Raw genomic sequence first — 16,379 nt, 5'->3', positions numbered from 1 at the left:
GGACCCCCTTCTGTCCCTCGAACCCTTTTTTATAACCTAACAATGTTTTACTAATATGTGGGTAGATCTCTCCAGAAGTTGCGTCCCTCTCAAACCGTTGATTCGTCAGTTTTAATCAATGTTGTGGACACGTCATGTCACCATGTTACTGTAATTTCCCAGCTTGGGATAAATAAAGTCTATCTATCTATCTATCTATCTATCTATCTATCTATCTATCTATCTATCTATCTATCTATCTATCCATCTATCCATCCATCCATCCATCCATCCATCCATCAAGAAGAGAAGATAATTACAGAGAAGATAGTTACCTCCTCTCCTCAGCACACTGTGTCCATGACCTTGCCTGTTCCCAAAACATTCAACACAACATCCTGCCTTGTTATGACTTGCAGAGATATTAGTGGAGACACAGATGTTGCAATGTGCACATAAAATACAAAGCATACAATATATCTTTTTGTGATAACAGAATCTCAGTTTAAGCAGATGGAATAAATGTATTTAGAGTAATCATAGTTTTAAAACAATATTAGCACATGATCATTGTATCAAAAGCATCTTACATGATTAATATATAAATGCATAGAGAGAGGGCACACACACACTTAGTGAAGTGAATTACGCAGGCACAGACAGTGAGCTAGTCAATCAGATAGTGATACCCATGTACAGAGACAGAATAACAGAGACAGATAACAGAAACAGAATAACAGATTATTTCTAAAATGGCCCACTGAAGTAGTTATTTTAACCCTAACCAGGATCTTTTTCCTTCATATAACCAGGTAATTTTGTTGTCTAAACCTAACCAGGTAGTTCTATTTCACAACATTAACCATGTGTTTAAAACCATAACCAGCAAGTGTTGAAACGAGCGATCATTTGATAACTTTACAAGCTTTTGAACAAACCATTGCAGATATGCAATATCCTACAAACCGCTATGCCTGTTGCTGTTTTGTTTATTTTCATTGTTGTGTTGTTTTTTGTCACGAAATTAGAGACTTTTATGTTTAACAGCAGTCACGTAGCAGCCAAGTAAGTAGCACATTTTTCTGATATAAGTCTTCTGACTCAAGTCCAAGGCTAAAAGTCAGCTTTTCACTACAACACTGTAAAACTCCATTCAGGCGTGGTGTGGAAAAAGTATAACAGGGTAGTCTGAAGAGGTGAGAGCTAAAACTCGATGTTATATATTTCAAGAGGCCGCCACTCAATCAAAGGTATTCAAGCTTAAAGTTCAAAAAGGGGGATGAGTGTTGCAACTCAAACACATATTACCTCGCAAGTAAAGCTTGTTTTGCAAGTCATCAAAGAGATGCTGTGTTGAAAAAAGCAAAGCATAGGCCAGCAGCAAAATAATGGATGAGTTAGTAAAGAGCCTTTGGGCTGTTTGGTGCATCTGCCCCACAAATATATGTCTTCATCTAAAGTCTGAATTAAAGGCATCGATTTTTAGGCATGAGGAAGAAAATTGTGAACTTAGGCATCAATTCAGTGTGCCAACATGGCTAAAAAAAGCAATATTGTAGCATCCCTGGCTGAATAAATGAATCAATATTTATTCACAACTGTAGCACCATGAATTAAATATAAGACATTCCTTGGCCATCTTATGAATTCACCATAAGGGCTACGAGATGCCTACAATGCCGCACTTTCCAGTGTTTCAAATATTTTCAAATAAGATTGCCACCACCAGTGTAGGTTTAATTAATCTGATCTACTTGTGAAATTTAGTTTATGTACATGGAGATTTACATGTCTAAATACAATACGAAAGTAACACTGATGAGAGAAAGTAGTAAGATCGCTCGGGCGACACAATTCTTAAAGTACATCTTTATTTTTACTGTACTGTATTTTATTGTGAAGGACAGAAGTACGGTGTGTTAAAAACGATAGTTGATAATGGTGATATTTATTTGGCTTACCCAGAAACAACCAATTTCCCCCGAAAAACTCAGCACATCCAAGTGTCCATTGTGGGATACAGTTAGCACACGGCTAATTCACCAACGTTATCGTCCTTAAGCCGACTCTGGTAAACCCGAGCCTAACGTACACGGTTAAAACGATACACAGTTTGAAAAATAAGAAATTAGACTCTAGTTTCACACCACTTAATTAATTAGATGTTAATGTGAAATTTTGATGGAGTGTGGAACCAAAAACTGACAGAAGAAAATTAACTTCAACAAACCTTGTGCCCCTGTCAGCCAGGCACTAAACAAGGCACTACATTTTTGATACTTTATGTGGATAAAGAACCATACCGTTCATTTTTCATTTTACCGTTCCCCTTTTTTATTTCCTGTCACTACCTTTCAGAATAAAAGCACCCGTTTCACGCGGACACCACCATTTCAAAATAAAAGCATCAAAACATTGTAAAACAGAAAATATACAAACATGAAATACACAACCTTTCAAAATAAAAGCACCTGTTTCACACTGAATGGCACATTTTCAATATAAAAGCACCAAAACATTGTAAAACACCTAGACAAACATAAAAAAAAAAAACAATATCATACAAATACACCACGAAGAACCTTGCTTAAGGTCCTTTACAATATGTTTTCATAAATTCTACAAATAGAAAGTGAAAGTCTTTCCAGGCAACATTTCACATCATTCTAACCACAGTATGCATCACCGCCTTGTGTTCTTTTAATAATTACCCTGCACTTTATTCCATTGTTCATTCATGCCGCCCAGCCTTCGAATGTAATGGTGGAGCTGCAAACACTGCAGTTCCACATGTTGAGCATCATGTTGCACTGTTGGGGGATTTGAGCATCAGCCCCAGTGATGGCCAGTAATTAGTATGACTCATACCCCCCGCTGATAACGATATACCATTCCACCGCTGCCGTCTCATATTCAACTCATTAATAATACATTTCATCCATTTGCAACCCCCCTCCCGCCCTCCCCTAAGTGTGTGATATGCTTTAGTGCTATCCACCAGGAGCATCTCCAATGATATCATTTCCCTCATTTGATTAAATGAGATATGACAAACTATGAAAAAATGATGAAAAACGATCCTCGATGGCCGATAGATTTTCTGTTGAGCTGAAAGCAGAAAAGAAGCTTCAGAAAAACAGTTTTCAGATATAAAGGTTGAGTGAAATATGATATTTATATAGAATCCAACAGCTCTCCTTCTTATTTTTTCTCACTTTAGACTGGCTGCTGTCGTTGTGAGCCTGAACACAGCTGTGGATGAAGTCGCCGTTAAGCCCCACTAACCCTGCTCGTTGACTATATGTCCGACGGCAGCCCAATAAGAAGGCGGCAGTGGCTGGGGCCCGTCTGCGGTGGGAGTCTGATGAAACCAAATGAAATCAGCCTGTCAAAGTCAGCCACAGTCTCTTTTTTTTTAACCACAGCTCCTTCGGCTCTGCCCCTCAAACGCATCGTTCCCCGACACAAACACCACAAAGTATCCGCCAAGATGAGAGCACCAGGAAATGGCGGAAAAGTCATTTTTCCACACCTTTATTCAGTATTCAATTTGCGCAACATGTCCGGAAGGAAATAGAGAGAGTGAATTTATGGCTGTAAGAAAAGGACAGAAAATAGCTCTGTCTCATAACTTATATATAATCATACATAGCATAGAACCCTCCATAATAATATATACCAAAGTCAAGGGCACATATGTGTTTTCTTTACTGTTTGGATATATTTCATTCATCATACATAGATAGTGCATGAGGACAAACTGCAGGAACAATATGTCTCGTCTGTGGGATTCACAGGATGAACTCCGCTAGGCCACAAGTCATATCAGACACAGGACAAAACACACACAAACACACACACACACTGAACATCTGCGGGGCCATGACCGCCATTTAAATCTGTATCCGGCTAAACACTGTATCCAGCTGTCTACAGTACACCTAATGAAACAAGTCAAGTTTATTTATATCGACCTCAATCACAAGTTTGTCTCAGAGGACTTTGTGATATAGACAGGATATAACGGCCTCTACCCTCACACCTTTGATTCAGATAGTGCTGCACAAAAAGAAATCTCGTCAGAAAAATGTGAGACAGGCATTTAAGATGAGATTTTCCGTTATTAGTCCCACAAAGGGGAATTTCTAGTATGATAGCAGCAGCAAAGTGGATAGCAAGATAAAGAGGAGCTTCGATAAAAATGACAATAAATAGTAAACAAGCGGTATAAACTAGAAATATAAAAAGGTATTAGCAATTAAACAAGTAAGTAATGTAAAAATGTATAAACAATTTACAATTTAGACATGTAGAATATAAGCAGAATTAACAATTTAAACGAAAGGAAAATAAAATTTAGGAACATTATGTACAATGTAGACAGAGTCTAAACATTGTACATAACACACATTGAGAATATTGCACATATAAATTAGTGTTTATAGTGCAGTGATATACATATATAGTGCCGTGGTGAATAGAAAGAACCACCACTATCAGGAATTACAATATAGAGAAATTGAAATATAGTATACCAACTGTTCAAACAGCTGCAAGGTACAATGTTACAGACCGAGAATGTTAAACAATTTCAAACAAAGTGTGAAGGTGTGTTCACACCAGGGGCTAAGAACATGTTTACATGGTGCAATTATATACAAATTCAATGCAAATATGCATGCAATACTTGTGCAGTTTCATGCAGGTTGAAACTGTGCTACAAAAATCAATTTGCATTGATGTTGTCCTGCATAGTTTAGCTCTGATTGATCTTAACTTGGAAAACAAGCATTTTTTTTATAGTTATTTGAATGTCAGTCTTGCAGACAGACCCAACAACACAGATTTTTCACACATCTGCACTAAGATGTTATTTCGGCATACTTTTGAGTCAGTTATTGCAAGTACAGGGTGTCAATAAACTCTCTTTACAACTTGAAACATTGGTTACAAAAGCAAATGAACCGACAAATATGTGTAAATTATTTCAAAATCAGGAGTAGATACTTGAAGTTTATTTGCCTCATTTAATACATCTCTACCATAGACTGTATATAAATAATGGACATAGTCACTGTGACGTCACCCATTGGTTTGTGGACTGCCCGTTGGAAGCCTCGAGTTCAGCGTTACACTCGTCACTTTCTTCTAAATGGGGCCATTATTAGAACTATTGACATCAAATTGTCTTGAAGATGATTTTTTACTAATGATTGAGACCATAGTGTTGTCCTAAAAAAATTTCCGAGGTAATAAATCAAGTGAGAAGTTTTCAAATTTTGCACTGAATTGAATGGGCAGATTTTTTTGCCGCCAAACTTAACACCCCCTGCTGGAATTTTCGGTGGATTGCAGGCTTAAGGCACTTCCTGGCTGGCCTCCATTGTCAGACATGGAGATTGCCACCTGATGTTCACCAGCTTGTTGCTTATGTTGCCGGGTAGATCTGAGAACTTTTTTCACTGATATCAGCCTGCAGCTGTTCAAAGCTAGTATGATGAAATCAGTGAAAGAAATAGTAAAAGTTGTCGGCTGGAAAACCAAAAACAATGGAAACACTCCATAGACCTGAGGTTAATTAAAGATTTGGGTTATAATTTATCTTTACCAAGCAAGTAATTTACCCATTTGTTATCAAAAAAATTGATTGCTGCAGCTTTCAGAAATAAAACCCACTTTTTTAAGTAATAGTTGATCAGAATAAACACAATCTTTCACAGGTTTCTACCTTCTAACTCGACACAAACACCTCCGTGAGTCGCTTCTCATCACAAATCTTTATGAAAGCACAACCTTTATCTCCTGATGAAGTTTATGGGCTCTCATCTATTCAGCATGAGGAAATGAACGGTATCCCATTATACCCATTTAATTTCACAAGAAGCTCAGTTTCATTAATAAAGCATAAGCTCTTGGTTGAATATTAATATTTATATGCCTGTGCCCCAGCTAATAAAAGTAAAGAGATTTTTACTTTCCAAAGACTATCCTCGGCATTCCCCGTGGAGTATGATCAGGTTTTTTTTTTTCTGTTGTTGTAGCAACTTCAGGCGAGACTTTTTTTCACACTTTCGTAGTCAACCAAAGGTTTATCTCTGATGCTTGTACGACCGCAGCTGCAATTGTTATTCAGGCCTTAATGCCGTATTTAATCTCCATTTAAAATCCATTTGATGCTAATTAGTCATCATACACTTTTAGCATCAGCAGTGTAATGGTGAAAATGTATTGATTGGCAAGATAATCAGACTGTTAATGAATGAATGCTGATTTATTAGTCTGATACTTCTGTATGATAATGTGGCTCTCCAGTGATCCCCAATGGATCTGAGAGGAAAGTTTTCAGTTACTCTTGGACTTTGGAGGCTCGAACCAGTCATACGAATGGAAATCTGATACAATACAGGCAGAGGGGTGGACTCGATTAAGACTCAAGTCATGAATTTGATGACTTTTCACTCGACTTGATATAATGTAAAGAGACTTCCAAATCAACTTGGACCAATAACTTGTGACTTCACTTGGACTTGGGGCTTTTCGACTTGAAAAGACTTGCTACTTTCCCCAAAAACCAAAAAAGATGAAAAAGTATGTTACTAAGGAGCGCTCTGTCTCTCTGTGTGTAAATGTTTGTGTCTGACGTGTCCTGTCGGCTCAACATCCAATCAAATTCCATTCACGTTATTTTGATCCAACAGCATCCATCCAATCAAATTGCAGGACAACCAATGAAAAAGAACTGTCAAAAAACGGTGCCAGTTGGCAAAAATGATACCAAAGTTTTGTTCGGGTATTAAGTCACGTACACACGTACAAATGCTTACACACACACACACACACGAAAATACAGTGAAAGAGTCAAAGTTATGAGACCAAACCGGTAAACGTCTGTTTTTATATATATATGTATATAACTTTATTGACACGTTCACGCGTACTCATGGTTCTGCTTCTCTCCTGATAACGGCTCACCTTGTTAGTGACCTGTCAATCAAAGGTAGCCACGCCGCAAATGATACAATTCTTTATCTCCTATTTTCTTCTAAATGGGGCCATTATTCACACTCTTCACATTTTTTTACTAGCGATTGAGACCATAGTGTCCTAAAAAAAATTCTGAGGTAATTCAAATCAAGTGAGAAGTTTTTGCATTTTGTATTGAAATGAATGGATCCAAATGCTTCTGCAGCAGCTGCCATCAGCGCCCCCTGTTGGAATTTTCAGTAGAATGCAGCTTAAGGCACTTCCTGGTTTGCCTCCATGCTCAGAGCCAGAAGTTGCCGCCTGGTTTTGCACTTGTTTGTTTTTTTCATAATGTGTTTGAAGAATGTTCTTGCCACAAGACGTTTTAATGAATAAATACAGATTTTAAAAGCACACATGATCCATGTAAATATTATTACTCTGTTGTTAAAAGGACTCAAACTCAAACAGTAGGACTTGGGACTTGAGGGCAAAGACTTGAGACTTTCTTGTGACTGGCAAAACAATGACTTGGTCCCACCTCTGAATACAGGGATCATTTTGCTGTGTACAATACCTCAGAACTTTTCGAGCTGAATTTTAATGCGATTCCAAGCAGACAAATCTCCCACGCTCTCTCCTATACTCATGTATAACCACGTCAGAGAAAGCCCCCCGTCCTGGCCGTCCTGTTTGAACACCGCAGAACTTAATTTATGACTGACAATTAATCTGAAGGAGCCAAAACACTCCAGCGTGGCTGGCAGAGCGTGACAGGCAAAAACAGCTCTCCCCTGATTCGTCTCTCAGCCGTCAGTCTGGCCCCGTCGCCCAGCGTTTATCTGCCTCCATACGCTTCTCCCCAAAAACTCATTAATCTCTAATGGCTTAATTCTGTGTTCCCGGTATGGCCCGCGTATGTTCTCATTAATAGCTTTTCAATCTTATGCTATAGAGCAGAAGCAAGATTATAAAAATGTTCAGTTCTCGAAATAGAAAAATGTACGTGATCCTTCTTGTAGTTATTTGATGGCGGGAGCTGCAGATAATCGAGCATGAGATCGGGTACGGGGGGGATGATGACAGAAAATGAAAATGTAAAAGATCTTCAAGCAAGCAGCGGTTCAAACACCAAATTAAGAACTTGTGAAAGACACTGAAAGACACGGGCCGCAATAAGTTTATAGAGGGCAAGAGATTTTTTTGCAGAACAATATGTCTGGAGGGAAAAACAAACGTTTGAGCGATGTTGTCTTAAACTTTTCCTATTTCCTAAGTGAACAGATTCAAAACCTCGACATGAGGTGACGCATCTCTCAGTGGTTTTATGTCTTTTTGAGATCGTTTGTGTCATTTTTAAGTCTTTTTGTGCCCCTTTAAGGTAATTTTGTGTCCCTTCAAAAACGTTTTTGTCTCTTTGAGATCATTTTGTATTCCTTTGAAGTCATCTTGTGTCTTTTTGAAGTACTTTGTGTCATTTTGAAGTCTTTTTGTTCCCCTTTGAGGTCATTTTGTGTCCCCTTGAAGACTCTTTTATTTCTCTGAGATCATTTTGTGTCCCTTTGAAGTTATTTTGTGTCTCTTTGAGATAATTTTGTGTCTATTTGAAGTACTTTTGTGTCCTTTTCAAGTCTTTTTGTGCCCATTTGAGGTGATTTTGTGTCCCTTTGAAGTCTCATTTGTAATTGTAATTTTGTGACTCTGAGATCATTTTGTGTCTCGTTGACATCATTTTGTGTCCCTTTGAAGTATTTTAGTGCCCATTTGAGGTAATTTTGTTTCCCTTTGAAGTACTTTTTGTCACTTTGGGGTGTTTTTGTGTCCTTTTGAGGTTATTTTGTGTCTCTTTGAAATAATTTTGCATCTCTTTGAAGTACTTGTGTGTCCCTTTGAGTACATTTTTGTCTCTTTGTGATAATTTTGTATCCCTTTGAAGTCATATTGTGTCTCTTTGACATAATTTTGTGTCATTTTGAAGTACATTTGTGTCTCTTGAAGTCTTTTTGTGTCCCTTTATGTCACTTTGTGGTCATTTTGCATCCCTTTAAAGTCTTTTTGTGCAAACTTGAGGTCATTTTGTGTCCCTTTTGAAGTCTTTTTGTGTCTCTTTGAAGTAATTTTGTTTCTTTATGGTTGTTTTGCCTCTTTTTAATCATTGTTTTAAACCTCTTTGTGGTGTCTTTGCTGCTGCATTTTTCTGTTGTTTTGGTCTCTTAGTTGTCTTTTTGCTTCATTATGTTTGCTTGTGGTCATTTTTGATTCTCTTCCTTTTTGTTACATGTCTCTTTAAGTGCCATTTTATAGGTGAGGGCCAGGGCAGAGGGCGGACACTTGAGGCCACTGGGCCTGTACCTGTTAGGTCCCTTCAGTACTCCATCCATGATCAAATGGTCCAGAAGTAGGTCTGGCCTAAAAATACTTTTTAAAACAATACACGTAGTTCTGGTGTTTTGTTGTTAACTGTTGTTGGGATTATGGATTCTCACTCTCCCCTTTGGGTATTTGCTCTGTGCTGAAATAAACACACTCTTCCATATTTTATTCCACAGAAAATACATTCCTCCAGATTTCCGGGTTCTCAAAGACAAGTGCACAATTCAAACTTTCAGTTGTCAAAACAAACCAAATTCTCTAAAAGAAAGAAAGTGTGCGACTGAATGCATTTCTCATGCCTGGTAGCTTTGAGGCCAATTAGTGAAGGGATTGCTGTGGAAAAAAAAAAAGAAAAACTATAGACAGAATGTGGGCCGGAGTGAGAGAGGTGAGAAAAACTTAAATGACATATCATCTGCCCGGTTCTGCAAAAGAAAAACTTTGTGTCATCATCTAAAAAAACACAGAGCTGTGTGCTTGTGCTCGGAGCGTCTCCGTGTTCCCGGCAGTCACCTTTAACAATAGGATTAGTGCCAAGCTGAGTAGCAAAAAAGGCAGGGGAAGGGAGGATCAAAACTGCCTGGGATCACTGCTATCACTGATGGAGCCTGAACCCCCGAGGGAGCACTCGTCTTTCTGTTTGATTTGTTCTCTGTCATCTAGTCTGTAGCCAGTGGGCTGGGGGCTGTTTGCTTGGCACCACACAGGCCTTTTATCTGCCGATTGAGAGAAAGAAGGAAGGGGAAATAGCTCTGTGACCAAATGCTGAACCTTTCTCCTGCACCTCCTTCGAGGGAGCGCTGAAGGAAAGCCGCGCTGACCCGGGGACATCAGGCTCGGCTGCCACATATCTGATGTCCCTGTCGCCTCGCGTGATGATTGGACTTCTTTGTGTGGACACCGCACTGATGCAAACATCCGATTCCGTGTCATGCGACTTGTGCCTCGCCTCGGCATCCTTTACGAAGATGACCTACCTGTGGTACTTAAGTGAATTTAGATAGAAGTCAATATCCTCATAATAAAACACCTCTGTCTCACTCCAGCTGATCACCAGTTGTCAGTGTTTGGAAGGGCCTGCAGTCCCAATCGATGAGAAAATAAATTACCACTCGCAACCTCGCCAGATGACTGAGGAGAGAGGTTGAGCCACAGCTGCAACTCAGCCCTGTTCCCGCTTTCCAAAAAAAGATTGAGAAATACTTCCAGTAATGAGACAGCATCTGGGTGATAGGGACCATATGCAAAAGTGATGGATTTGACTCGATTTTTTTTCACTCTCTCTTCTTCGGGGGATTTAGCGGGACAGCTAAAGTGTTTGTGATTGGCACTGGACCCCTCGGCCTCATTTCTCCAGTCGTGGGCTTCTCTCCGAGGCGGCCAAGCGTGTAAACACACATCAGCTTAGCGGGCGCTGGTCCTGCCCTTTGCAGGTGCTCACTGTCAATCCAGGAGGTGGTAAAGTAAATAAAAGTCCATCTGACAACACAGCTCGGACCATCTGCAATCAGTGCTCTCTACGCAGCAGATTCTCCCCTCAGTTAGCCTCCATATAGCACTTGTAGTCATCACAGGAAGTACATTATTGAAACAGGAACAGCAGGGAATTGTCTGTCTTTTAATTAAACTTGAGGATCTGGTTCAGTCTATCTGCAGTCTCGACAATTTATTCCCTTCCCTCAAAATATCCAATCAATCTCGATGAACATGATGGATTTGTATGGAAGAAGGAGTAGGGTTGCAAAATTCCAGGAAACTTTCCATGGGAATTAACAGGAATTTATGGGAATTAATAGGAATAAACCGGGAATTTAATAAATTGAAGGTTGGCCCGTGACAGGGAACTTAAATATAGTTGGTTAAAATATATTTTAGCATAATTTTGACTAAAACAACCAGATTTCATGCACACAAGTTCACTTGAATATCTGCTATTCCTCAATCACATGCAGGGCTGCTGAGGCCACGCCCCCTGTCGAGGCCACGCCCCTCACATGTTCAATTCATAACATGTTGAATGGGACTTTTATGGAGGGAGAGGGACTCTTTTCATTTAAAATTTTTAATGGGACATTTTGGGTCATTTTACTTTAAATGTTCTGAAATGATTCTGAATATTTCCAAAATTCCTCAGCTTAACTTTCCATGGAAAGTTCTGGGAAATTGTCCAACCCTTTGCAACCCTAAGTAGGAGCCACATTTATCTACTTATAGATGAAGCTGGCAACTTCCACCATCTAGAGGCGCCATTGCATCAAAAAATACACTCAAGTAAAGTAATAACTTTAACTCAAACTATGATCTTTCCTAACCCTAACCAAGTGTTTATGACCTCAGCGCTGTTGCACCATGAATCTTTTTATTTTCTGTTCAATTTAACAGTTAATGTTAACGGGTTCAGGAAAATCGTAAGGCCGACAGTCACTTCACATCCACAACTCAAATGTGTATTTTTTGGACTTTTGGGCATTCGGAGCAATGAATTTTTGTTTTCTGAAAAAAAAAAAAAAGGTTGTTTTGGACTAAAGGTGTGTTTCGGGCCAATTGGACATTTTTCATACTATTGGAACAATGAGCAGTGCCCTTATTATCTGCCACAGTTAACAGCTAACTTTCCATGTTAAAAAGTAAAAATTCTGTCCCACTTAACATACGGCTGCAAAAGTTATGGTTTGACCGTGTTTTCATGTGAGTGACTGTGTTCATTGGTGACTTTCAACCACATTGTTGCTCATAGTAGGCTAAAAAAAGCCCCCAAAAATTAGCTAATTTAACTTCTGTCGGCTTAGAATTGATCTTTTCTGCGCAACAAATTATCCCTGGCTAAAAAAACTATTATATTATTGTTTGAGTTTTTGAAACCACTTGACATTGACATTACATCATTTTATGCCAAATTTATCTTGTTTTGCTGCCAAATTTGTCTTATTTTGCTGCATTCCCAACATCTTTTGGCATGCAATTCGATACATTTCTTTATATTCTGTGAAGTTTAAACAAACAATTAATGACATTTACAAACTCCACTCTCTGTCCATGGTGCTGAAATATGCATCAAAATAGATACGATGAAAGGCGTTTGCATTGGTCTCTCAGAGCGGACCATTGTCAGCAAACATTAGGCATTGTGAATGTGAAAATGAGCTATAATTATGATATATAATTACATACATAATTGTCTTTAATAGCATAGTGGGTCCACATTGCCATGCCGTGGTGTCTGCTGAAACGATGCCCCTGTGGTACGTCCCTGGATTCGTCTGCAGCCTCCATCCTGCTGCTGAGAGGAAGCTGCAGCAGCCAGAGAGAGGCACGACTGTCCGGCTCAAATTAGAGACGTGACAAAGTAGACTCTGTGTAAATAGGGACTTAACTTTGATCACAATACTCCTAGCTCATTTTGATTAACATCCATTTTTAATGAAGCCACATGCAGCAGCCGCGACGGGAATGTGCCTCAGCAGTGAACAATTTGTCATGGATGGAAAAGGACATTCTTGCAGAGATAAAGTGTAAGGATTAGCCTTTTTGCATTGCTGTGCCCCATGTTTAATGCTCGCTGATGAGTTTCCATCTATCACAACAGAGGTATACCAACTCTGTATTCTCATTAGCGAGCATTAAATGGAGTGCATTTTAATGCAGCCTCCTAAATAGTCTACATAATTGTAATTGGATGAGTGGGTTTTGTAAGTTTAACCACAAAAGCAACATCTTTTATACACTTTTTTAATTTCCCTGAAAACTTCTCTGGCTCTGAATGCTTTTTTATAAGATAAGCCTTTGACTTCATTCCGGCTTGCATCAGGCGTATGAATATTGATCACAGCATTAAAAATGAACCATTCTGAGCTATTTGCGTTTCACAAGTTACATTTTATGACTGGCACCGTGTGGAAAATCAACCCGAGCAAAGCAGCTGCAGCGACGTGCGTTTCATTTGTGCTTTATTTGGGTCAATTTTAGCCGAGCAGACGGGAGCAGAGCGCCAGCCACATTGATGTCTGTATTAGTGTCTCCTGGAATACAGATGAGGATTCGTCTGGTCCAAGAGGAGCTCTGTGATTTCCACTTAATGAGGTTGAGAATAGCCCCAGTCCAAGCAGGTAAGGCCAGACTGTTTTGACCTTTAACACCCTAAAACCATCAGTCACGAGAGCCTGACAGACTGCAAACAACTGACCCAAGCACTGGCTCTAGCTCATGCATATTACTCACAATGAACCTGTCAGCAAAGCAGAGAGGACATCAGGGGGAACTCAATTCCCAGTTAATCTCTATGCAGCTATTTATCCATACAGCAACTAAAAACCAACGGTACTATTTTATTTAAAAATATATATTGAAATGACATACTTTGAAACATTGTTGATAGGAAAATGGGTGTTCTAAACAAAATTTACATCTCACCATTGTCATATTAGAATAATCAATCTTACACAGCCACAAACCGATACATTATCCTGCTTTAGCTGTGTCAGGAATATTGGGGGAAAATTTGGTCTCCACATGCTATACATATTGAAGTATTTGCATTTTTGCAACCTGTCCTGTCCTTTCCTCTCAGATCTGTGAAAACAGCCTGCAGTTCTGTCATTTTTTTCAGTGAATATTTGTCACTATTTGTAACCGTTTCACCCAGCAGAATCAATCACGGCTTCCTAGTTGTGCTGAGGAGCGCATAATTTAATGTTTTTAACAGGATTTAGTTATTCCAACCGGTTTATTTTTGGCAACGTTTCAATTGAGACATGTAGAATAAAAAAGTGATTTTGATGTCCTTTTTGGTTCATTTTTCTAATGGAAACTATCATAACCTATAATCCATTCAAAACTGTTGGACAGTTCAAATTCACACGATGAATGCCCGTTTTTACGATTTCTTTCTATGATAAACGTTATATATTTTTGGCGATCTTTCAAGAAAACATATGAATAAAGCTATATAAGTTTCAAAGTTTCAATCTGGTGGGGTGATGGGTTTCAGGGGGTTAATAAAAGAAAAATAACATTTAAAATAAGTTGTCTTTCTTCCACTTGCTTTCGAAATAAATGCATGTGCTAGTCTTTTTACTTCTTTATATTCTTTTTTACGTCTTCGTACAAAACACTTTCTGCTGCTACACTACTGTGGAATATAAATATTCTATTTCTAACAGTTTTATATTTCATATTTATACTTTATTTATGACATGTGATAGTACAATCACTGTGAGCCAATGTTCTGGAATTTTGTTCAATGTGCATATTTTTATGTATAATTTAATGACAATAAAGTCGAAGTCTAGTAAGAAGAAAACACTACCGCTTTTGTCCAGAGGGGTCGCCAAAATCAACACAAAATTAAATGCAATATAGCTGTTTAAAAGGATCTTAGGGCTTAAAAATAAATATTTTTACTCTGATTCAATACTACCTATGTAGCTTATGGTGTCTCTCCCCCAGCTTCTGCTCCCGTGGCCTTAAATCCAATCGAATCTCCACTCCGCCTGTCTGCCAGCATTATGATAATGGGACTTTACAAGCCACATTTCCAACAGGCTCGCTGAATGGGCACCTGAAAACACTAAAATTCATTTCCCCTGACGGATTAGCTCCCGTGCCACCTCAAGATTTCACAAAGATTCTTTCTCTCTCTCTGTATATTTATGAGCCGTTTCTGCGCGGCGTGAAAAATATAATATTCCACGGCCACAAACAGCTTTGATCGATAACACTATTCCACGTAACTGCATGGTTATGGTTGCAAGTGCTGCCAAACACTCAATAAGGCACGACCTTCACCGAGGGCACAGTGTGGTCAGAGAGGGAACACCAACAAAACAATTACCTCAGCTCGTTTCCCCCACCGCTCACCCACCATACATCATTGTTTTATCAAAATCGAAATGGCCTGACTGAATACAGCTTCTCCTCTGTCCGTGGATCGATGGCTGATTATGGCTCCTGCTGTGGTTTAAGCACCTCTTATCGCAAGCCAAGTGCAGCACTACACCAGCATGAGTCAATACAGATGTTTGCCATATTATAAGCCACATTATAGCCATCATAATAATAGGGTGAGCTTGAGTTATTGTCTCCTTTATGTGAGCCTAAAACGAGATGGAAAAGATATGCTGCTGTAAAGAGGAAGTTGTGTTTTTCTGTTGTGAGGAAGCAACTGGGAACAGAGGAACCTCCTTCAGATGGATGGGGCATTCATTAGATTTAGGCCATCGCAAAATTAAATTATCCCTGGTTAAAAAAAACAATTGGAGCCTATTTATATTGCAGATTTTAGTTTTTGTGACCATTTCATGTTACATTAGTAATGCACAGCTTTCCACCATTTAGAGGCACCATTGCTTCAAAAAATTCACTTAAGTAAAGTAATCATTTTAAACCAAAATATGATCTTTCTTAACCCTAACCAAGTGTTTTTAACCCTAGCGTCTGTTAAATTTAACAGTTAATGGTAAGGGGGTCAGGAAAAGTGACACATCAACAACTCAAATCTGTGTTTTCAGACTTTCTGCGTTTTCTGAAGAAAAAAAAAGGCTGTTTTGGACTGAAGGTGTTTCGGTCAAATTGGACATTTTTCGTACTCTTGGAACAATGAGCACTGCCCTTATTATCTGCCACAGTTAACAGGCTGCCAAAGTTTTAGTTTGACCATGTTTTCATGTGAACTGACTTTGTTCATTGGTGACTTTCAACTAAACGCGTCCATTGTTGCTCATAGTCGGCAATAAAAAAAAAAAGGCTAATAAAGGAAGTAATTTCACTTCTGTCGCCTTAGAATTGATCTTTTCTGCACATCAAATTATCCTTGGCTAAAAGAAACAATTGTTGTATTGTTTGAGTTTTTGTGACTTCTTCATGTTACATTAGTAATGCACAGCTTTCCACCATTTAGAGGCACCGTTGCTTCAAAAAATTCACTTTAGTAAAGTAATCATTTTAAACCAAACTATGATCTTTCCTAACCCTAACCAAGTGTTTTTAACCCTAGCGTTCTTGCACCATGAATCTTTTTATTTTCTGTTAAATTTAACAGTTAATGGGGTCAGGAAAGCCGTAAGGAC

This window comes from Centropristis striata, chromosome 22 (genome assembly GCF_030273125.1).
Source record: "Centropristis striata isolate RG_2023a ecotype Rhode Island chromosome 22, C.striata_1.0, whole genome shotgun sequence".
Taxonomy (NCBI): domain Eukaryota; kingdom Metazoa; phylum Chordata; class Actinopteri; order Perciformes; family Serranidae; genus Centropristis; species Centropristis striata.
The sequence above is the reverse complement of the archived record's forward strand: the minus strand, read 5'-3'. Positions refer to the sequence as shown.